The sequence below is a fragment of the Sebastes umbrosus genome, chromosome 16, assembly GCF_015220745.1.
Source record: "Sebastes umbrosus isolate fSebUmb1 chromosome 16, fSebUmb1.pri, whole genome shotgun sequence".
Lineage (NCBI taxonomy): Eukaryota > Metazoa > Chordata > Actinopteri > Perciformes > Sebastidae > Sebastes > Sebastes umbrosus.
This window is the reverse complement of record NC_051284.1, coordinates 24,220,665-24,245,378: the sequence shown is the minus strand read 5'-3', so window position 1 is coordinate 24,245,378 and position 24,714 is coordinate 24,220,665. Positions and strand designations below refer to the sequence as shown.

General features: G+C 38.9%; 1 protein-coding gene across 2 annotated transcripts in view; it reads right to left on the bottom strand.

Moving 5' to 3' along the window:
- The window catches only part of slc25a21 (solute carrier family 25 member 21), a 106,846-nt gene that overhangs the window by 81,434 nt on the left and 698 nt on the right, over positions 1-24,714 (bottom strand). Inside the window, exon 1 of one of the 2 annotated variants that reach the window (XM_037746616.1) lies at positions 21,623-21,849. The exons of the other annotated variant lie outside the window; for it this stretch is intronic. The gene's annotated coding sequence lies outside the window, so the exon portion shown is untranslated. Of the gene's footprint in view, positions 1-21,622; positions 21,850-24,714 lie in introns of those variants that run through there. 2 annotated transcript variants of the gene reach the window in all.

Sequence of the window (24,714 nt, the reverse complement as noted above, 5' to 3'; positions counted from 1 at the left end):
TATGTTTCAGTCAAGTTCAACTCTCCAGAGTGCCACGGTGGACACGGTGACAGTTTCCTCTGCTGGCTGGGCTCTGATGGGCTGGGGCTGCAGCACTGACTGGATGGGGTGTGGTGACCGCGATCACTGTGCGTGTTTGTATACAAAAAACAAAAGTGCAAGCATGTCACATTTGTGTGTGTTTGTATAAGATGTATATGCATGCATGTGCACTTGTATAGGCATTACAAAAACTTAATTTTAGGCCTGTCTTTGCATTTAAAGGATGACTCCATGTATTTGCCAAGTGATAAATGATCCTTTGACATGATTTTCTGACCCAAAATGAAGATGTGTTGAAATGTATATGTCAATTACCATATACATCAGGAGCTAACAATAATGCTTCAAGACAAACAAAGTGATGATGTTTTGACATTTTTAACTGAATAATCTTCTTCTAAACAATGATAACAACTAGGGATGTCACAATAACCTATATTTCTGTACCAAGTCGATGCCACAATTCTGAAAACGAGACAGTACTCGTTTTTCTATAGTACCACAGGTACCATCAGCGCTTGAAACTAACGTCGCCCTGGGGACAAAGAAAACATGTTTGGGATGCAGTAAGGGGACGCACTCTATTTTTTACCCTGATAATGCGACATTGCGATCGACAAATCTATGTTGAGATCTGCAGGACGAGTGCTAGATAACGTTAGCTGTTAGCTCCGTGCAGCACTGTGCTGCTTACCGGCTGCTAACAGCTAACATTAACTAGCTCTCATCCTGCCGATTTCCACACGGAAGGTACCACATTACATCATGATGCGTTCAGGCTCTTTTAAATAAATTTATATTATATATAATAGAAATTAATATTGGGCGAAAAGTCTAACATTATCATGATGTAATCTTGTAAAATGTAGTTTTTGGTGAGAAACTTGAATGAATCCAGTTGTTTGAAGGAGGTGTTCTCACAGCAATATAAAATAGATAATAGTGAGAGAATTATGACCTGATTAAATTCCTTAAAAAAAACAGTATGCAAACGGTAATGAAGGATTGTATGTTGAAGTACATGGGATTTATTATTTTACTTTTGTTTTGTACTGTACTCTTGAATTGGTATCGAGAATCGTAGAATTTCACTGGTAGTGGTATCAACTACTAAATTTCTGGTATCATGAGCCTAAAAACAACAATGATTTAGCTCCAGATGAAAGATTGTGACTTTGTTTAAATGAAGCAAAGTATTTCTCAGTTAATCTGACTTTTTTTGGGGGTTTTTATCTATCTGTATACTGTATATTCCAATGTCACTTGAGTCACTAAATGCATTTCCATCCACCTGCTATTATGGGCAGTCTCAACTTACAAATTAAAAAAAAACTAAGAAGAAACACTGGAAAATTCAGAAAAAAAATATCCAAAAAATATTGCAAAAAAGTAATTACACTTGGCTGAGATGGAAACATTGGTGTATCAATAAAAAAATGTAAACATGTGGATGGAAACTACTACTTTCATGTCTAAAAAATAATTTTACTCTCACATCTTTCCGGCTTTGATATCTCTGAGTAATGCTTGAAAAAATATCACGTCATCACGGAGAGGCTTTTCCAAGTCAGTATCCCTTTAAATGCCAAATACAGTACATGCCCGGGATTTTCCTGCCTTCAGCAACAACAATCATTATGAAGGAGCGAATAATGAGAATTTAAATTACCTGGCAGCCATTGTAGGCACAGACTAAACAATCAACACTTAACAAAACTAAACACTTTTTGATCCCATTTCAGGCTTTGGGTTTGATTGAGGTTTAAGAGCCTGTCTGACCCACCCAGGAAATACGGTAACAAAATTTAAAAACATTCTTTCTGCTGTAAAAATCCCATTCAAGACATGCTGTGGCTGCATTAAAATACAATTTAGCAGATTTTTCTCACACTTATCTTGGTGTTTATAATCAGTATTGAGGCCTCTATGATAAACAGCTATAAATATAGTAGCTAATGAATTCAGAATTATAAAAAATGTCTTGTAAGAATGAAAACGGGGCATTAAAAAACCCACAGCACACTGCTGATTGGTGTAAATTGGACTAAGTTATAAAGCAAGCTTGTTTTAGAGTGACCATGTGCCGTACTGGAGCTCCACCAACTCTCCACTCAAGAAAAAAAACTCCTCCCGCTCTCCACGGACCATGCTTAATTTGTCAATTTTCCATTTCCTTTTTGATGTTCTGCAGAGTGTGAAATGCTTCACTAATTATCTAGGAAGTTTGGCAGGCGAGGCTTGTTGTTTTTAGAGAGCTGATGGCAAGCCTCACTCATCCCGGCGAAGGAGGAACTGTGCAAACTCAACAATGACAAATAAGCCAGACCTCCCCCCGCCTCTCTGTTAACAGCTAAGAACGTTCAACAAAATAACAAAAATCGGGCTAAACGAAACGTCAGCACCAGCGCTCATTTTTCTTTCCTTCCTTTAAATGTAGTTATTCCACATTAAACACACCACAGTGTGGAGGGGAAAGTCTCAAACCCAAACCATAGGAGTTGAGAGAGGCTTTGACGGGCAGATTGCAGAGGAGTTGGCCGCCTGAGCCAAGGTGAGAGTGGAGGGTTATTCTAATCAAGCTTAATTCCCTCCAAACCTCAAAATGATGTCATCCAGTGTTTGCTCATTAGAGATTCTTGTCAGGAGGCCAACACTAATTTTCATTCAGACGTGAATGCTTCTTCTTCTCTTTCTTTTCACATGATCTACGCTACATGAAATTATGGAAGGGAGGGGATCGGCTTCACTAGAATGACTAATAAATGGATTAACTTTGTCATATAGTCAGCTCACTGTGCCTTAGATGAAATGGCGCTTGATTCACCTACACGCAAAAACGCCCATTCCCCTCTCGCTTTCCCACAAAGCTCAATTTTTCATGTATGGGGGTTTTAATGCGGAGCTTTCTGCCCCGTTTCTTTCCTGATGGGCGTCACTCACAAGGCGTTAAGCTTCTGAACTGCTCTCTGGCCTGACCTGTCAGTACTGTGACTCGGCTCGCAGAGTGATCCGCAGATCGAATGCACGAATGGATCAGGAGGAGGGACGGATAGTGCCAGAGCTCTCTGGTGCTTTCTCTTTTTTCTCTCTTTCTGTCCTCTCTTGCCACTCCCAAATCTTTCTGCTCTCTCGTTTTTCATCTTTTCTCCTCTGCTTGTCTTTCGTATGGACTCTTTTCTATGAACACATCAGTTTGTCTGCACGCTTTGTAGCGAGGCGGGCACAGCATCGATGGGCAAACAAGGTAGACCCTGTACTTTCTTATACCCTTTAAATCCAGTTACCATAAATGTGCACTCACTGACATCTTAACAATCCCAACTAGGCCTGCAACTAATGATTAATGTAATTATCGAGTAGTCTGCCAACGGTTTTGTTGAAACGTTTGGTCTATAAAAGACCAAAACTCACGTTACTATCATAGGAGGCTCAGAAAAACAGCGAATATTCACATTTTAGAAGCTGAAACCAGTGAAGTCCAGTGACCTTCTAAGTGATTAATCAACTAATCATTTCAGCTGTTTTCTGAACTTCTACTATTTGGTATCATAATAGAAGTACACTTATCTCTCCTAAAAAACTCATGCGGGGCGATAACCTTCCTTAGGGTCGTGTCTAGAAGGTAACCCACAAGTTGCGAAATATACTTCCATTTTGGATGTTTAAGTGATTTTTACTGATGATTATTTAGGTTTTTATTGTGTGGGTTTGTCGGTGGTGTGATGCCACCTGCATCTGAGCCAACATCAAGGGTCACAATGAAAATAAGTCTGGAACTTTATTGTGTTAACACTGACACTTTGCAATCGTTCTCCTTCTCCTAAATGTCAACTAAACTAAGATTTTTCCTTTCTCTCTGGCACTGTATATTTCCTTGTGTAAAATACAATGACTGAACTTGTTTGAATGGTAGTGAATAGGGGGGGATAGCTTTGAATGGAAACTTGAAAAATGTAAAAAGGATTACAGTACAGGTTAATAATCTGCCAAAATACAATCAAGCCACAGGACCCACATTTGCTTTTCACATTCACATGTCCTCATTAGGTTGCAATTTTGTTGTACTGCCAGCTTATTACATAGTGCAATGAGCTGGCAGTGTTATGTGGGTTGTGCATGTTTATTGGTCCACACAAACATTTTCAAGCCGCCTTAAAGAGACGGCAGAAAACTAACATTTGGGGCCTCAACTACCAACAAACTCCCTCCCTCCTTGATCCACTATATTGCTTACAGTGTGATGAAGCTGACTAAAGGATTTCATGCACACAAGCACGCCTAACCGACTCCAGTAAATCACTCCCTCTACTGACGGTGGTGGGAGAGCTGCTGCGTTTCAGGTGCTGTTCATCTGGCAGAAGTTTCAGAGGCCTGCCTCCGGAGAAAGAAAACAAACCCTGATCCGCTTCCCCATGAACGGCTCCCCGCGAGCCAGCCAGCGGCCTCAAGGAGGCTGTCCAGCCGCTCCGGCCCCTCGGACCAGGATGTTTGGGTTAGAAAATGACTTTCCTACTCCCTCAGCCCCTTTCTCTAATTGCCCCGAGGGTAATTACCTTGTCTCCTTTCCACTTAAGAAAAGCCAAGAGCTGTAGTGTTATTGTATCACATAGAAAGTTTGCTAAAATTAGCATATTTTTATAATCATTATTAGAGTTAGAAAAATAAATGTATTAAATCAGAAAGTAGGTGATGTAAATATCAATGAACTATTAAAATAAAGTCTACCGACATCTTGTGGTCTAATAACTTACATTCTCCTGTTTATCCAGCAGCTTACTGAAGAACTACAATTAAATAATCCTACAGAAAAATTTACCTAACAAAACATTTCCTCAAGTAATCACAATAAAAACAACATCTGCAAAACCGCAAAGGCCTGTGCATGATCACTCAAGACGTGGAAAAAAAAACATACCATCAATTTAAAGTAAATTTTGAATATGATGGAGGGGGGGGTCATAATCGCAGAGGCCTGAGTGTGTCATTCTGCCGTCCTCCGGCTGGGGACTGATAGATTGGTGCAGAGTGCACAGTCTCCCTTGGGTACGATATATCAGGCTGCAACGCTCCAAGTACCATTATGAAACACACCCGAGAGTACCGCAATTCAGGAAAGACCAGAACACCAATGGAGCTCTCAAAAGATTTCTTCTTGTGCGGTATAGGCAAGGATGGAGGAAAAACATTTGACTGATAATTCCCCTCTAGCCGTTACACGTGCAAACCTGGAAAACACAAATTCAGACTGTAAAAAAAGATACACAGGAAAAAAAGCAGATCACCTGCTCTGATACACCAGGCTAGAGACTTGTGCCATGCCTTGAAAAGAGACTCGGCTACAGTTATTGTTGGATTGACGTTCTCCTTTTGAAGACGTTAACATCAATGCCTCGCTATGGAAACAGCTGGCCGCCTGTGTGTTCCCCCAAAGCTTCTGGGGGATTCTTCGAATCGAGAAAGCATCTGTCAGAGCCTCTGATTACAGAGCGGCCCAGCTGAGCGCTCGCCCTGTCGGACCGCTGATAACTTAACCCTCCTCCGTCCCGTTTCTCGGCTCTCCTCCCCTCTGTACCTGCTTCAAACGCTGCTGGGCCGGCGCCCTGTGTGGTCTCCGTTCTACTAAAACGCATCCCAGTGTGGACTCTTGTCTTTAAAACTCACACAGGCCATAGAAAACACAGCCTGTGTTATATCTGAGTCATGATTTGGATCGCGATGTGGGATGAAACAATCTCAAGAATCAGTGTGCTGAATGAAAGCTTGGAGGCCTTTCAGAATAAATACGTACTGGTAATATTAACATTTCCAATGATACCTGCAGCAAACTAAACACAGATGTGAGGGGATTATCTCATATTTTCAGAGCTGTATGTCTCGGTTAAGTGAAATAATTTGTGCATACATGTGAAAGGATCAGCAGAGTTATCCATCTTTATATTACCTTAAAATCCATGAACTCCACTAAGCTGCTTTGCTGCTAAAAGTGCCGCTGGGAACTCTTAACTCCATACATTACTGAGGCGGATTAAAAAGCACCAATGTGGCTCTCTTCTGCCCTCTAGTCACTCTGTCTGAGTCATCATATTCACAAAATACTTGGATCAGATTCTCCTCTTAAGGCAAAACACTTTAATCCTCATTAAATAGCTGTGCAGAAAATTAATGCCAAACCAGATAAATTTAGACCATATTGCATCATTGTGCAGCCTTGCAGAGAGATGAACATTAACACACTAACACACTGCTCTTTTCCACAACCTGGCAGCTTCCTCCACATCTCCATCCCTCGCTAACTAAAAAGAGAGCTGGTGCATTACCTCGCTCTCGCCGTTTCTTTATAAGCTCTTTCCAGACGGTGACATTTGCGTCTGCTTTGATTTCGCTGCAGGACTCTTTGATTTCAAAATGATAATGAAATGGTAAACAAATTCCTAACATGACCTTTCATTCAGTTTTGTTTCTCATTATCAAATTTTCCCTCGTCCTCTGCCAGCGTCCTTCTCTTAAGTATGTCATCCTCCAACCACTCAAGATCAGAAATAATACAAAGTGTCTATAAATTTGAACTTCCCTAATTAAAGCCTTGCCCCGGGACATGCTCTCCCATGGCCACCAGGCACGGGATATTTCCTCTCAAACGACACAAATTGGCCCATGAGCACAACAAATTACATTATGATTACTGCACTGGCCCAAATGCTGTTCATCTTGATAGAGTTAACCCAAAGTGGGCAGGCCTGTCTCCCAACTACAGAGCTAAAAGGGGAGAAAGAATTACAGTTTTTGGCCGGGGCTTACTGTAAAAACCTGTGTTATAAATTTCCAGCTCATCCAGAGAATCACAGGGCGCACACAATGCACACATCCGCACACACACACACGGAAACAGCCATGTAATTCGGGGTTTTTAGTTTGTCCGGTTTTGTTTTTGTTTTTTTGACAGTACTTATTATGTTTATTTATATTTCAGCGCTTACAGCAGGAGCACGGAGGGGTTGTAATTACTGTATCTGAACTCTTGAATCGTGTATCATATTCTGTTGAAATAACATGAGGTTTGCCTCGGCCTTGACTTTTTTTTGTGAAGATTTTCCTGAAACAAACAAAAACTATTAAACAAGAAATCAAGAACCGGTGAGCCTGAAAAATCAGCATTAGGAAGGCATCCAGTGGTTACTTGTACCGCCGTGCAGCAGGCACATATGTCTGACCTACTACCAACTGTGGCTATGAGCTACAGGGCACGAGGTTAAATGCCCAATTCGAGACTTTTCAACACACATGTCAGTGCTCATGAGGAACAAGGTGGAAGAGGAAAAACAGAGCAGCTGAGTTGAAATTTTTAACAAGTACTTTTTTGCCATTTTCTTTTCTGCAATTCATATCTACTGTTATTCTAAAACACTGAACGCAGCAACGTCCAATCAAAGATATACTAAAAACTAGGGCTGAGACTATTCACCTATCTCCCGATTCAATACTATCACGATACTTGGGTGGCGATTTGATATGTATTGCAATTTTTAAGTATTGCGATTCGATATTACAATTTATTGCGATTTTTCTTCTTCTTAGCTCCATTCTCTTTATACATCCATGGTCAGCTCCATCAGGGCCGTTTTATTTTATATTTAACATAAATGTCAGTATATGGGTGCTCTACAGTTGTAGCGCCGGCCGATTTGACCACGGAGATGCGAGTGACGGCTGGCTTGACCGCACGTTACTGCAATTCGATAACGTTTCCTGTCCATGAATGAGTTAGCATGCAGCTTTAGCCGTGATGTCTAGCTCTGCTTTTCCTTCAATGTGTGAAACCCAAAGTGTTTCCATTCTTTACTGTATGTGTAGTGTTTACCATTTTGGATTTAAAATGTGAGGGTGCAGGTCGTATCCATACAGACCCTCCGCCGTTTTCTACTTTGTTGTTTCGGCTCGCTGCGGTTTGTTTTGGTTGACGGATACCGAGTGGATATGACATCACGTTACTCAGAATACAACAATAAAAGCAGTAACTCCCTTCTACCTCCGCATAGACTCAAATTAAGCAAATCGATCATTTCTGGCATTAAAAGAAAATGATTTTAAAATCGTAAAAAAAAATACATAGGTGAATCATTTTTTTTCCCACCCCTACTAAAAATCCCACAGTGAGATAAGAACTCTGCTGGATGACAGACAGTAGCTCTCCAGAGGAAGCGCTTGTTCCTACTGTGACTTAATTAGGAGGTTCAAGACAGAGCCGGGCTCAAAAATATACCCTGAAAACATAATCCAGACGCATGCAGAACACACACACACACACTTAAAATACATCCATTTCCTTGGATGCATGTGCACGCATGTCTCGCACAAACACATGCAATTATGTCCAATTTCCCGGCACAAACTTGTCACTCAGATGCACACGCACGCAAAAACAAACAAACAAACACGTACACTTGACCACTCCGTGGCATGATAAACATGGACGATGCACGCACACACACACGGCCGTTTCCTTTTGCACGAATACATAACCCAGATGCATGCAAAAATACACACAGTCCATTCGCACAACTGTAAACTTTCAATTTTCTTACAGGGTCACTCTCTCTTTGCTCCTTGACTACTTAGTCTAAGTGCTCAATTAAGCATAGCTTGTTTAGCTGATTTCCCTCCCAGTTTTATTATTGTTGCCATGTGCTTCACTATGTATGCCTTCACTTTTCACTTTGACTGCCATGGGATTTTTTGAGTGATCTCAGCGCTTACTTTACAGCTGTCCTCTTCCCTGTTCCGCATGCTTCTTTGTGCTGAATTACCCTTGACACACACGTAATAATGACTCGCACTACCGTGATGCTGACTAGTAAAGTGTCATGTGGTGAAAAGGTGCAGAAGACCTTTGTGATCACTTTGTTAGCAGTGTGAAATCATTCAATAATGTGATGAAATGCTCTCTAAAATCAGCTCCACTGTGCTTCCTGCAGCGCAATGTCCTGGTTTTAATAATTGGTACCTCTAAATAGAAGGCACTGATCCAGAGAATGCCTCCCATGTTGAGCAATCATAATTATCTGACTGAATTTGCTCTTACCATAACAGTATAATTATTATTATTATTCTGGGAACTCGCTCGATGTATGATAAATGTCCTGTGTGTGTTGCCATGCGTGACAATGATATTCACCATAAGCTGTTATAAAAACAAAGTAGCTCTGACCAGCTAAGTCAACTGTAAATTAACTTTATAAACGCTGCTTGTATTAATGCCCTAAACCATCATCAAATCACTATTCGTACGGACTATAAACGGTTAAAATTAACTTGTTTTAATGCCCACAAATCATTCTTATGAAAACTATTTCAAGTTAACCATTAATTAACTTTATCGATCCCTGTCCTTTTGCAATATCTATTAGTGTGAATAGGCTAATAAGTGATCGGTGGGACATTATGTTACATCATTCTCATGTGATGACTCCATTTGTACAATCCACATATCACATTTTTAACACCAACCATTAAGCGTTTCTTCCCACGATTGGTAGATCATATTTTTTTATGTAAATCCACATGGCGTACTGTGTTTATAGCTACTGTTTGGTGGAAAAAATAATATTCAACTAGACCCACTTGTTTCCAATTAAATCAAACATTTATTGAACATTTGTAAGCCTATTAGCGTTTTAATGACAAATTATGGATGCAGTAATGTAATATTATATGTCGGTGGAGGCAGATGGGCGCCCACCCGGAGCCTGGTTCTGCACAAAGTTTCTAACCCATTAAAAGGGAAGTTTTATTCTTGCCACTGTTGCACCAAGTGCATGCTCATGGGGGATCTCTTGTTGGGTCTCTGTAAATTATAGGGCTGACATGAATGCTTCGAAGCTTCGACCATTGCCATGATAATCAACCTCCAAATCAGTTTTTGAATGATTTGTTTTTAAATTGTTTTTTAGTTTTTATATACAAGTATGTAATAATAATGTATAAATCCAAAAATAGCCCATGAAATAAGGAATAATCCAACAACATTGTTCATTATTTATATCCATTATTAATAATTATTAGTTATTCTCAGATAGATATCGCTGTTTGTTGTGTGTAGACGTGCATATGTGTGCAGTAGTGTGACAGCGGCACTGAAATGGGGGACATGGAGACAGATATAGCCTACAGAAGAACATGTCAGCCTGTCGACGCGCTGCGAAGCTTCGAATATTTTTCACCAAAGTTTCAAAGCCCAAAAATGGTAGAGTACAGTCTAGACCCGCTCTATATGAAAAAAGGTCTTGAAATAACTTGTATTATGATTTGACGCTATATAAAAAATAATATGAATTGAATATGTTATGCAATAATGCCATTAATGATGCAGGAGTGCGTCACCTAAAACCCAATAACCCACTGGACTCCCTGACTAACAGCAGCTGATTCAGAAGTCACTGCCGTGCACGCCGCCTCTTTCTTGGCTGCTCTTAGCTTAAGTTCAGCCGTGCGCGTCCCCGTGCGAGCTCGAGCAAGTACAATCCGGTAATTGTGCGTTGCGTCTTGGCTGGACTCATTTCTTACATGGTCTCTGTCTGCGGTAACAGCAGAACAGAGGAGTTCCCCTCCCCGACAACTGGCCTCCTCCGGTCCCCCCAACCTCCGCCAGTGAACCGTTTTCATAAATCATGTCATTAAGATAACGTCGTGAGCGCGACTGGGGCTCATACATCACATCAGGCCCTCACTGAGCTGGGACATGTTTTTATTTCTGTCAGTGCGTCAACGTATCTAATTATAGCCTACAGAGTACCTGCATTAAAACAAGATTAAAAAATTTAATTTGCTCTATTTTTCTTTGGCCTAACATGTCGCAACTTACAATACAGACCATTTAAAAAGCCACACTGTGGTTGTGGAATAGTTTCTACAGTGCATTTTGTTTATCAGGCATGTTACACAATTTTTACACTTCAGAGACTATTTCAGCTACAATGCCTCGCTGTGTATTTGAGGATTCTTTGTTTGTTCCAACATGTGACAGAGACAGATCTCAGTCCGAGGCAATTCTTGTAATTTCAGTGAAAATTGATGGCGCTTGTCAAATCAGGATGAGTCACACATGCAGCCTAAAGCCTGTAAGAGGCCTCACCTGCAGACACAGCTGAAACTGAAAGTCCAATAAGATTTTCATGCATGTTTTTCATTTTGCAGCTGGCATTACATGAGATAAAATTCAGATTTAATAGATAAATCATGTCATATGCAGTCTTGATGTTGGCTGTAATGGGTTTGCTTTAAATAGGCCCAAACAAAAATATGTTTAGATTGTTTTTGAAGTAACTCTGAAATACTTTTTGGAACTTAGCTTAACAGACACTGCTGATTTAACAGGCAGCCATTAGGGACTTCTTGTTTGACTTTATCCGACCTGGATGACTGAGAATCTTCGTAGGCATATTGCTGTCAAAACGCAGTCATTAGCTACGCTGATTGTAGCGCAGGAAGTCGGCCAAATGGCACACGACCGCCTGCACCCAGAGCATGAGCTGAGGAACATCTGTCCCTGACGAATAGTAACAGTAATACTCCCCTGGGCTCGGTAATAATGTGTGTGTTTAGTGCCAAAGGTGGAAGAAGTACTCACATCTTTTACTTAAGTAAAAGCAGCAACACCACCATGTAGAAATACTCTGTTACAAGTTAAAGTCCTGCATTCAAAAATTCACTTAAGGACAAAAGTATTAGCATGAAAATATACTTTAAGTATTAAAAGTACTCATTATGCAAAATGGCTCATTTCAGAATAATGTATTAAATTATTGGATTATAATAATTGTTGCATTAAAGTGTTCATTATTTTAATGTTGCAGCTGGTAAAGGTGGAACTAATTTTAACTAATATATATACTGCTGGGTAGTTTAATCTATAATAATACGTCATCATTTATTAGTTCATTATATTTTGTTTTAAAAATCGGAATCTTGAAAGTAACTACAGCTTTTAAATCAATGTAAAGGAGTAAAAAATACAATATTTCCCTCTGAAAGGTAGTTGAGTAGAAGTATGGCGGGAAATGGAAATACTCAAGTAAAGTACATGTACTTCAAAATCGTTAAGTACAGTAATTGATTAAATATACTTAGTTACTTTTCACCACTGTTAAGTGCACATTAGTAGTGAATAATTTCAGGCATTTCTCCCTCAGAATCGTTATACTTCATGGTTTTGCTCGGATATGTTTTTATAAAATTAATTATAATATTATTTTGAGCCCCAGGAAAAGTATCCCCATCCTGATAAAATAGAAATTAATTTGAATTAATGAATAATTCACTCATTTAAAATACCTTCTTAACCAATGAGAAATTGTGCAAAAGCATTCATTATTTTATCATTTTAGTGCCAGTTAACCTTTTGGGGTTTATACGATCTATTTTGGGATGCCAGAGATTTGCAGTGCATTAATTAGACTACCATTAGACTTAATGCCTGTTTGCATTCAACTAATTTCTTATGACATTGTGATTATTCACATTTACCGAGGACGGTAATTAGTGGACGGAGATAATAAATCTTTTGTGTTTGTTTTAGGAATGTTGTAAGTTCTCCATATTAAATGAGGGGTTACTTTCATTATTACCTGTACACCCTGCAGCATGCAATTTATTCATAAAGACACATCACGAGAAATTCACTCAAATTAATGTCTGAGATCGCGTCTATTATTTATCGGTAAGAAAACATGTTTACACGCTTGTCAAAAAATGCTGCCTTGATGGTAAATCTGCCTCGTTCTGAAACCAACACGTATGAAGAGACGCACTGAGAACAAAAGACAGATGTGTCCGGTTAAGTAGCCATCCTTCAGCACCATCATGGCTCATTTTAACCAAGCCATCCACGACCCCCATGCATGGACATCTGTCTGTCAAGGATGGAACAGAAAAATGTAAATGGGTGCTATTTAATGCGAGCCAAAGCACACATTAAATATGAAGGACGTGAGCCTCTGCATGCCCTCCCAGACTGAGGGGGAAAAAAAAAAAAAAGATGGGAGGCAGCAGGAGCTGATTTAGAGGAACAGGCCAAGAAGCACCCAATCCAGAATCAACATTACTTCAAACATGAGGTCATCTAAACATCTGTCTACAACATGTCCACCGGGAGTTCAATCAAAGCCCCGCTGAAACATGTACAATTGTTTCTGGAAATAAATATTAGGGCTAATTCGGCTGTGATTGGTGCAGCCACTCGGGAATCATTGCTAACTGGTACACACACACACACACACACACACACACACACACACACACACACACACAGACACACACACACGCACACACACACACACACACACACACACATACACAGTTTGACTTTATTTATTTGATTCCGCGCTCTCCTCTCTTCCTCCTCTCCTTCATTTAGGCTAAGTGGCTTTATTTGTTCTTTCCCGACTGATTTCAGGTTCGCTGTTTAAAACCAATTAAATGAGGAGAGCTGCGGTGCAGTCTGAAGGAGGCTCTGACAGTCTGGAAGGACCGCTGCAGTAATCACACGCCGGCCGTCTGTCTCATGTCGTCACAGTCCATTTGCTGGAGACGGATCGATTTACTCATGGAGTTTTAAAAAAATGCATCTACCGAGGAAATAACAAAGGACTTAGAGAAAACATTACAGCAGCGAGCATGTAACTAGATAGATTTGCAGTTTCTACTTTAAAAACTTGGTTCACTGTGCATTTAATCATGATGACATTGTTATTTTAATGACGTTTTTCTGCCCCTACTTCCATATTTGAATTGACTTTTTTCAGATAAGAGAACATAAATTCCATTGAGTATTTTTTTACATATACTTGTAAGATGCCTCCTCTGCAGAGCACACATGCATCACTTCTGTCTCCCTGTATCCAAAAGTTATGACTGAAACCACTAAAAAAGGTGTAACATCCCTTTACCTTGAAAATAGATACAGTATGCATCTACTACCCCCTTGTGGACAAAATGAGAATGAACGTTAAGGTATGAACTCAGTTACCCATCATGCACACATCTGCACAGCAGAATAAAATGTTCCTCATTACAACCATCCTTAATTTGTTTAAAAATCTCTGATTTCAGCTTCTTACATGACCATGACAATAAACTGAATATCTTTGAGTTGTGGACAAAACAAGACATTTGAGGACGTCATCTTGGGCTTTAGAAAACACTGATCAACATTTTTCAGCATTTTCTGACATTTTATAGACCAAACAACTAATCGATTAATCAAGAAAATAACCAACAGATTAATCATTGATCAACAATGAAAATAATCATTAGTTAGAGCTGTAATTGCGACTCCCCATCGCAGGTGTGAGAGGTATAGAAGTTACAACTTTTTCAAGGCCCAAAGAGCCAAAATTATCCATTATATTGACAAGAAAAGCAAAGATTGGAAATAATGCATTACTGGAGGGGTCTTGATCCCCAGGTTGAAATCACTGACATAAGACAAAGAAAAGCAAATCCTCACAATTGAGAAACTGGAACTAGAAAATGTTTAAAATGTCAATGCCAGAAAGTAAATTTCTGTCGATCAACTAATTGATTAGTCAACTAATCATTTCAGCTCTAAAACATGCACACTAAGGGCGTAAGAAAATATCAAAAATAGCGAGTATCGCGATATTATGTTTTGTGATACTGTATCGATTCTCAAAAACATTACCTATTTTTTATTAATAGTTTACAAGCAAAGATTAACTTTGATATGCGCCCTCTCAATGTAGTGCTATGATGGTGGATGTTACAGGGACTGTGATAAATGCAAATGCAGATCACACTGATCGGATTGAACATTGGTGTTTGTCATACTATGACAGTTTAACTAAAATTAGGATTTAAAAAATTGCAATATATTGCCTTGAGTGTCAGGAATTAACTTTTTTGTCCACCTGCCACTGTGGCTGGTGGATACCAAAACCTACTATTGTTTTTTTGGCTGGTGAGTGAAGTAAATCTAGGAGCCACTTGCACATTTTACCAGCATTTCGCTGGTGACTGGTACAGTATATTGAAGCGTAACCCCTTTATCATGATACGTATCGTACTGCCAGATTTTTGCCAATATACAATTCTAATGCACATAGAAATATGTGTACTAATATCACAAAATCAGCATACTGTATTCCAACAGGCGTTCACCACAGAGGTAAATAAATAACTGCTGCCAGCTTGCACCCCTTAATTCACACTTAATTTATAGGCTCTATGACTGGCTCGCACATAAGTTAACAGCGGTCTGTCTCCATCCTCATTAATGGTGAATCAGGATGAAAAAATAACCCCTGGAGGGGAGGTGAGGAGAAACACTGAGGTCATTCTGCTCAGGGTTAAAACCTCGGTCCCATCATTCTCGGTGAGGACAGACGAGAGCTCCTCAGCCTCCGGTTGGAGGTTCAGGACAGGAGGTTGTCAGACTCAGGGGGCTCGTGAGGTGTGAACAGGGGGGACAAGCAACAATACCCGAGTACATATGACACCTCATCTCTCATAAAAACATCACCTGAGACAACATGCACCCCTAGTCCTTCATAATTAGTTGACAGCATGAGAAGAAGTGTTCATTGCTAATTTTAAAGTCATTACATTACACACTATATAAAAGCTGACAAGTTCATATGACCAACACACATAGATCCAGCATTCATTAGCTGATCAGGGTCCTCACTGTATACTAGTAATGGCAATGCAGCCATCTTTGCAGAGCTCAAAAATAAAAAAAATATGAAAGCAAAAAAGGTGCCCTCTTGGCATTAAAATCTGTTCTTTTATCCAAAAGCCAAAACACTGCGCTTTCTACTGTTGAAAGCCACTGTTAGCTCGTTCTTAAATAAACCATTGTATGTGAGCAAAGCATGGAAGTAAATGAGGTAAATGTCTGACTTTTGGAACCAAAATCATTCCGCTGTAAAGCACCTGGAATATGCTGCAAACCCTGTTTAGAGAAGCTTTGAAATTGTGGGATTTTTTGGGAGCAGTAAAAAGATTACACCATTAACTTTAACAGCATGAGAGAGGACTGACCTAGCACTGGGTGTCATACACATTTCCACTGACTATAACATAGATTATAAGTAGATAATGACACTTAAGGATTGAAACGTTCATTGCAGTGATATAGGATCTCTACCAGCCTCTATCAGTAGCCACTGGAACGATATAAAAATGTCCATGCCCTGTTAAACCATATCACTAACAAGACTCCTTTGAAGAGGCCCACGTGCAAAGTATATTTCTGGCATCTCTAAAGTAAAGATTTACATTGTATTATTGTGATTTCTGTATAAAAAAAACAATATATCCCGAAGCTAGAAAGACTTTGCTAAAGACTCTGGACACTGTGGACAGGAAATAAAAAAGAACAGTGCTGAGCACAGCAGCACCACTGGGAATAAAAACACAAGGAAATGGTTTCCTTATCGTTCACAGCTGTTGGCTTATTCAGCTGGAGATAAAAACGAAAACTGACACTATACAGAGACAGTCTACACTGATAATCCTTTCACAGTCCTGCTTGTTTGATAACTTTGTATTGTTCACAATGGGTGAGATAAAAAGAAACATCATATAATCGTCATTGAACATGTAACGCTTGACTGCAAAACTGGCGCTCCACAAACAAGAGGCAGCAGCAAGGTTGATGAGCCGAACATGATGAGTCAGCAAGTATGAGCTACTTAATTTAGTGTATGAAATAAGAACTGAAATATTAAACTATATGTAAGCTATAAAATTAATTGTCACAAAAGCAGTAAGATGCTTTTATGAATAAAAAAAAACTTTATTTTATATCTTCAGCAGTGGTGGAAGAAGTATTCAGATCCTTTACCTCAGTAAAGTAGAAATACCATAGTCTAAAAATACTCCATTCCAAGTAAAAGTCCTGAATTCAAAATGTTACTTAAGTAAAAGTACTTAAGTATTATCAGCAAAACGTACTTAATGTATCAAAAGTATTCATTATACAGAATGGCTCCTTTCACATGGTCATATTAATATTATATTATTCTGTTTTTATCACTAACGAATTAATGGAAGAGCATTTTAATGTTGTAGTTTGTCAATGTGGAGCCAATTCTATATGCTTTGGATATTACTAGGTAGATTAGTAGCCTAGTATAGTACTGTATCATACCATATTAGCATATATTCTTTAATGTAAAAAGTATCTAGTAACTATAAGTGTCAAATAAATGTAGAAGAGTAAAAAATACAATATTTGCCTCTGAGATGTAGAAGAAGTATAAAGTAGCATAAAATGGGAATACTCAAGTATTAAGTGCAAGTATCTCAAATTTGTACTTAAGAACAGTTCTTGAGTAAATGTACTTAGTTATAATCCACCACTGACTCTCGTTGCAGATTGTAAAATATGAATGCAAGCCTTTTACTGAGCAGCCACATCATGTGAATGCATCTCATTCATTCCACAAATACACACATAACCACAATCCTCTACTGCACATGCAGAGTAACAGACAACTGAGACTACATAACAGTAGCGGTCTATTAAAAGGAAATGATTCATTCACCCTCACATCAGCAGAAAGTACAAGCCAAACACTTCTAACAATGCCTTGCCGGTGTAACCACTTATTTTAACCTTGCTCAAAGATTTGAGGATTGTAAAATGATTAACTACCGAGTCCGACCTTGACTTTGGTTTTGTCTTTACACAATGTGTGTGACAAAAGAGATAATTCACTTTCTTTTCATGCAATCACGTTCCTCCTACTGTTGGTATTTTCTGAAACACTGCAGCTGATAAATCTTTAATATGGGGCTTCCAAGGCAGAGCAAACAGACTAAGATTTAACATGCAATTCTTCCCAAATCACAATTCAGAAAAATCTAAATCAAACTTAAATCTAAGGGCCACTGACGCACCATGGGTATGTGGATTACCCAGGCAAAAGAGTTCATTGTCCATGCAAAATGTATGTGTTTCTGATGAGTTATTTATCCAAAAAAGCAAGCAAACGAAGCAAAAAGAAAACATGGATGTCGCTGAATCTCTTGTTCTGGTAAAAAATCATAATACTATTAACACTCTTGATGGTGTCTCTATTCAGTCTGTTGACAATTGCAAATACTTGAGAATTTGGATGGACAAAAGTTACAATTTTAAATGCCATATTGACCATCTAGCAAAGAAATTAAAATTCACACTGGGTTTTCTGTACAGGCTAAAGTCCTGTTTTTCCATGGCTTCAAGAAAACGCTTAGTTGCTGGCCTTTTCTTGACTCAGATTGATTTTGGTGATACTATTTACAGGTTTGCCTCACCGTCCACCTTGTCTAAACTTGACCCCCTGTATCACTCAGCCCTGAAATATGTCACTAATTCTGGCTTTAGGATCCACCATTGTACCTTAAACAGCATGGTAGGATGGTCATTCCTCACTCTGCGGAGGTTACAACACTGGTACATTTTAGTCTATAAGATCATCTCTGGCAAACTTCCGATTTAATTAAGCCAGAAGTTTCTAATTCTCCAAAACAGTTATAATCTAAGGTCACATAAATGGCTTCAGTTTAAAGTTCCTTCTATCAGTAAAGAAGCTGGCAAAACGAGCCTGTTCCACTATGGTCCTTGGTCCTGGAATGATCATCAGGACTGTATATACTGCTCCTATTTTTATACTTCCTTCTATTTAAATGGTTCAGATTTTGTTATACTTTTTTTAGCTCTTTTTTTTTACTGTGTTAGCTGATGCTTCCTGTTTTTTGCACTATCCCCTTTGCTGCTGTACAATGCAAATTTCCCCACTGCGGGACTAATAAAGGAATATGTTATCTTATCTTATCTGCAGGCCAAGCTTAAACTTGAGACCCTTATCTCTTTAAATGATTATAAACATAGAATAAAGGAAGTGGTCACTGCTAGCTGCAGTTGTTTCAATTAAATAGCAAACACATGACCAACATGCTGCCCTGTTAATGCACTGTATGATGATGTAATGTATCTTTGTCGTACCTATTGTTGCTGTCGTGATTCAATGTTGTCTTTTTATGTGTTGAATGCTGCTATCTGACCCTGTCTTGGCTAGGTCTCATTTGTAAAAGAGGTTTTAATCTCAATGTGACTTGCTAGTTAAATAAAGGTTATGATGATAAGCCCACCCAGGTGCATGCTGGTCCTACCTGCCCACAGCTTTACCCAATTCATAAACAAAAGAAAACAAAATACTAATTACGCAAAAAAAAAAGAGCAAAATATTGGCTACTAAATAAGAAAATAATTACACTAAACAAATAACTAGCAAAAGTAAACATCTATAATAATAATAAATCAAACTATACTACTTATTATTAGTAAAGTACCAACTAAATACTAACAACAAATGTAAAGGTCCTACAGCCTAGGAGGAGGTAAAGCTCTTTGGCACTGCAACCATAACTTGATTCAAAATTAAAGGTCCCATATTGTAAAAAGTGAGATTCTCAGGTCTTTTACATTATAAAGCAGGTTAAAGGGCTATATAAATACTGTTAAACTATCAAAACGCTCAATATACAGAAAAATACACACAGCCCGTATTCAGAAATTGTGCGTTTGAAAAAAGCCATTGGGATTTCTGTCCAATTGTGATGTCACAAATATACAATATTTAGACCATTACAAGGTTTTAAATATAAACATTCTAAATGTGTCCCAGTTTATTTCCTGTTTCAGTGTATGTAAATAACATCAGCTGACAGGCAGTAAACATGGACCCAAACTGTTGCCTAGCAATGCAATTCCATTGCAATTCCTTTGAAATGCACTAAAACGGAGCGTTTCAGGCAGAGGGTGAATACAGGCATATTCAGGCCGACAGTATGAGGAAAACAAAGGGTTTTTTGAACATTGCAGCATGTAAACATGTTCGGGTAGAAACACAAAACACAAGTATGAATCTGAAAATGAGCATGATATGGGACCTTTAAGCAATATTTCAAGAAAAAGGTTCATTCCTCCTTTTTTTCATCTCTGACGTCCAATACATGTGACTTCCTTTAAAAGACAGCCTCCTCTGTAAATAACTAGGCGTAGGGTGAAGACTTTTGGTGGGGTTCCCCCTCCCCAGCATCTCTTATCAAAGTTAAACGGCCTGTATATTCTTCATCTCCACCATAACCCTGCAAACACGAGTTGTCAACGTGTCTGTAGTGTTATGTAATCTCACTAGAGATCACACTGTGAAGCGGAACGGATGAAGTTCATACACAAGTGAAGGTTGAAAAAGTAAAAGTAGAGCAAATATGCGAGAGGGTTGACTTCTGCTCACTTCCTGGTTAGACACATGGAGGTTATATGCCTCAATAAATCTGGACCTTGATATTGGTACAAGTTTGGTTAGACACCAAAGCCTCATCTGTAAAAACAATGATTACATAAGAGGAACGAAACTGAGGCTATAGTTTAAACACACTCAACTGGTTTCCTGTCAGTCTGAAGGGGTTTTAATCATATGTATTTCAGGTTTTTCGAACATGATGAGTCAGCAAGTATGAGATACTTAATTTAGTGTATGAAATAAGAACTGAAATATTAAACAATATGTAAGCTATAAAATTCATTGTCACAAAAGCAGTAAGAGGCTTTTATGAATCAAAAACACTTTATTTTATATCGTCAGCAGTGGTGGAAGAAGTATTCAGATCCTTTACCTCAGTAAAGTAGAAATACCATAGTCTAAAAATACTCCATTGCAAGTAAAAGTCCTGAATTCAAAATGTTACTTAAGTAAAAGTACTTAAGTATTATCAGCAAAACGTACTTAATGTATCAAAAGTATTCATTATACAGAATGGCTCCTTTCACATGGTCATATTAATATTATATTATTCTGTTTTTATCACTAACGAATTAATGGAAGAGCATTTTAATGTTGTAGTTTGTCAATGTGGAGCCAATTCTATATGCTTTGGATATTACTAGGTAGATTAGTAGCCTGGTATAGTACTGTATCATACCATATTGGCATATATTCTTTAATGTAAAAAGTATCTAGTAACTACCGAGTCTGACCTTGACTTTGGTTTTGTCTTTACACAATGTGTGTGACAAAAGAGATAATTCACTTTCCTTTCATGCAATCCAGCTCCTCCTACTGTTGGCATTTTCTGAAACACTGCAGCTGATAAATCTTTAATATGGGGCTTCCAAGGCAGAGCAGACAGACTAAGATTTAACATGCAATTCTTCCCAAATCACAATTCAGTCCATGACTACTTCAATCTGCAGGATATTTTTCCACTAACTTCTAATGCTACACACAGATTTAAGATAACCTACAGGTTCTATGATGATGGCTAACGATATAAAGCCTACTAAATGCCACTATGCATAAGGTTGATTGACACATTAAATCAGTAACTCCATTATGAAAAACACTTCAGAAGTCAACGATATCCCGCCAGATAGCCTATAGGACTAAAATCAGCGTGAATCTCAAAGCTAAACTCTCATTAAGCTCATTTATGCTAGCATAGCATAGCCTGTTCTGTCACTCAGCCGTTAAAAGACGTTAGTTTAAGGGAAAGAATATTTAAAGTACAAACTCACCAGGTGGAAGGAAACATTTTGGCGACTTACGAGGAGGAAAAAAACGATGTCAAGCAGGTGCAAAGTCACAAAACACACGATTATAATCCGTCAACAGAGAGGTGTGACATCTTCAGTGACTTCTAATTAAAGTCAAAACTAACCGTCATCAAGTGTGGCGGGAGATTTCTTCCTTGTTGGCAGCCAGCAGGGTGCTGCTCAGCAGCTGTGTGCTCAGTGCTGCTACCCCAGTGGCCGGAAGCGGAACTACAACAACAGACTCATTTATATTTTTTCGACCGCTAGTGGCTGCTAGTGCTGCTCAACTCTGGTCCGAGAGCAAGAAATAAAACCTTTATTATCCTATCATATATCATATCATATCATATCATATCATATCATATCATATTGCACTGCACTTCTACTAGCCCTGGGTTAAAGGGACTGTTTGTAAGAATCAGAAATGCTTGTTAACAGCGACACCTGTTGCCGTTAAGTCAACAAAAGTCAGCGTCGGGCTCGAGCTTGTGCCCGCTCTACAGTCAACAGTGAGGCGACACACGTCAGCTAAAACCACAATATATTTCACCTGCTTGGCAGTAATGTTAGCCGACCAGACGAAGGTCTCTCCATGAATCACTGCTGATCCTAGTGTTGGCTTTTTACTGCTTCAGCCTCTCGACCGCGGCCGGAGGGAATAGGGGATACACCGGAGTTTTGGTCAGAGACAATAACGTTTCTCGCCGCGGAGCCTCGTCACTTCACAAGACACGGGAAGCCTCTGTTGGTCTGGAGGAGCTGCAGCATTTATTTCTGCACAAATGTCCACTGTACATTCACTAGATATTCTCAGAGCTAAACTCACTCTTCTGCAGTGTGGAGTGTGCGCGCATGCACGTGAGAGCGGAGTGAAATAGCGAGAACGAGCACGGTGTGGATATGAGGGCAGGCAGGCAGAGGAGCAGAGCACAGCAGAGACTCCGGCCCTGGAGACCAAAGCTACGGTCTCCCCCGCGTCCTCCGACCGCGGCCAACACTGTTTTGCAAGATGGGTTTCACTATAGAACTTTGAGGTTTTGGTGCTTCCGTGTAGTTTGTGTTGGAGTCTGAGTCTGAACAGCGTAGCGACACGCGAGCGTGCATGGGACACCGACCCAGATTGATTTATACGTGTAAAAAGTTACAAACAGTCCCTTTAAATGTCAGTTGTGATTAGTGTTTACATTCTACATTTTTAAACTGTTTACTTTAGCCCTGTTTCACAATGGCAACTTTTAGCCCCGTGTTTAGTTGATATAAGGGGATAACCCAGCAAACTTGAGGCTAACACTGCTCCAGAGCAGGGCCAGCAAGCCAGTCCATAGGCTAAAGTCAAGGTTGGACCACTTTGGATTGTGCCAAGATTGTGCCAGTGCTCACTTATCCTGGAGCAAAGTGCAGTGCGAAAAGCCTTTACAATGTCATGATAACAGTTAATGTCACATAATTAAATGTTTATTCTACCCAGTTGAAGTCCTCCTTCAAAATGATCATCAACATAATTTCCTTGTATAAAAACCAGTGGTGGATGAAGTATTCAGATTCTTGACTTAAGTAAAAGTAACAATATCAACCACACTAGTGAATACTCCACTAGTACAAGTCCTACATTCAAAACCTTATTCAAGTATTATAAGCAAAATGTACTTAAAGTATCAAAAGTAAAAGTGCTCATTGTGCAGTAAAATGTTCCCTGTCAGTGTTTTACTATTATGATGTTTTTAGATTAATATTATTGCTACATTAATGTGTATGTTGCATTTTACTGCAGTAGATGTTTAAGGTTGAGCTAATATTAACTCCTTTATATACTGTAACTGTTGGGTAGTTTAATCTACATCAATGTCTCATATTCTATAAGATCATCATATGTTTGTAGCCTTGCTGTCCTGTGAGACCCAAAATATCTCTAAAAAGTAAACTTTTCAAGGTGTCAAAACAGCCCTGTTTTCAGCTTTGTGATAATTCATTTTCCAGCTGATCCAACAGGTTATTAAATAGTTTATTTAGTCTAAGGAGTAGGAGAATTTCCTCATCACATACTGTAAAGGAACACACGTATATGGAGAGACATGGTTTTCACTGGACTGGACAGCTGTCAGACAAATGTAGTGGAGTAAAAAGTATAATATTTGCCTCTGAGATGTAGTGGAGTAGAAGTAGAAAGTAGCATAAAATGGAAATACTAAAGTAAACAAGTTCACAAGTTTAGTTACATTCCATCACTGATAAAAATACATAAAGTATTTAAGATAGATAGATAGATAGATAGATAGGTAGATAGATAGATAGATAGATAGATAGATAGATAGATAGACTGTATTGATCCCCAAAGGGAAATTGCAATGTTACAGCAGCAATTTACATATATCACAAAAAACTTGCATCACTCAAACAAAAAGACACAAGGTAGGTATGAAAAACACTGTATTTACAAATCTCTATATAATGTACATACCAACTACTTTAAAGGTCCCATATTGTAAAAAGTGAGATTTTCATGTCTTTTATATTACAAAGCAGGTTTAAGTGCTTTATAAATATTGTTAAACTATCAAAACGCTCAATATACGGAGAAATACACACAGCCCGTATTCAGTAATTGTGCGTTTGAAACAAGCCGTTAGGATTTCTGTCCATTTGTGAATTCACAAATATAAAATATATAGATCATTGCATGGTTTTAAATATAAACATTCTAAATATGTCACAGTTTATTTCCTGTTGCAGTGTATGCAAATAACATCAGCAGACAGGAAGTAAACACAGACCCAAACTGTTGCCTAGCCATGCAATTCCGTTGCAATCCATTGAAATGCACTAAAACACAGTGTGCACCCTGCTGCTATCCACCACATAATCACTCCATCCCCCCATGTATTTTGATGCTTTGGCACCATTGAAACTTTCATGCCAATAAAGCCACTGAAATGCAGTAAAAAAAAAAAATGAAAACTCTCTAGAGTCACTGGATGGTCATACGCATGCGCAGACTGATTTCCCGCACCAGTGGGCGGCTTCTTCCGTTTATCCAGCGTGTGAACTATCTTGGTCTGTATAATCTTTGATCCAGA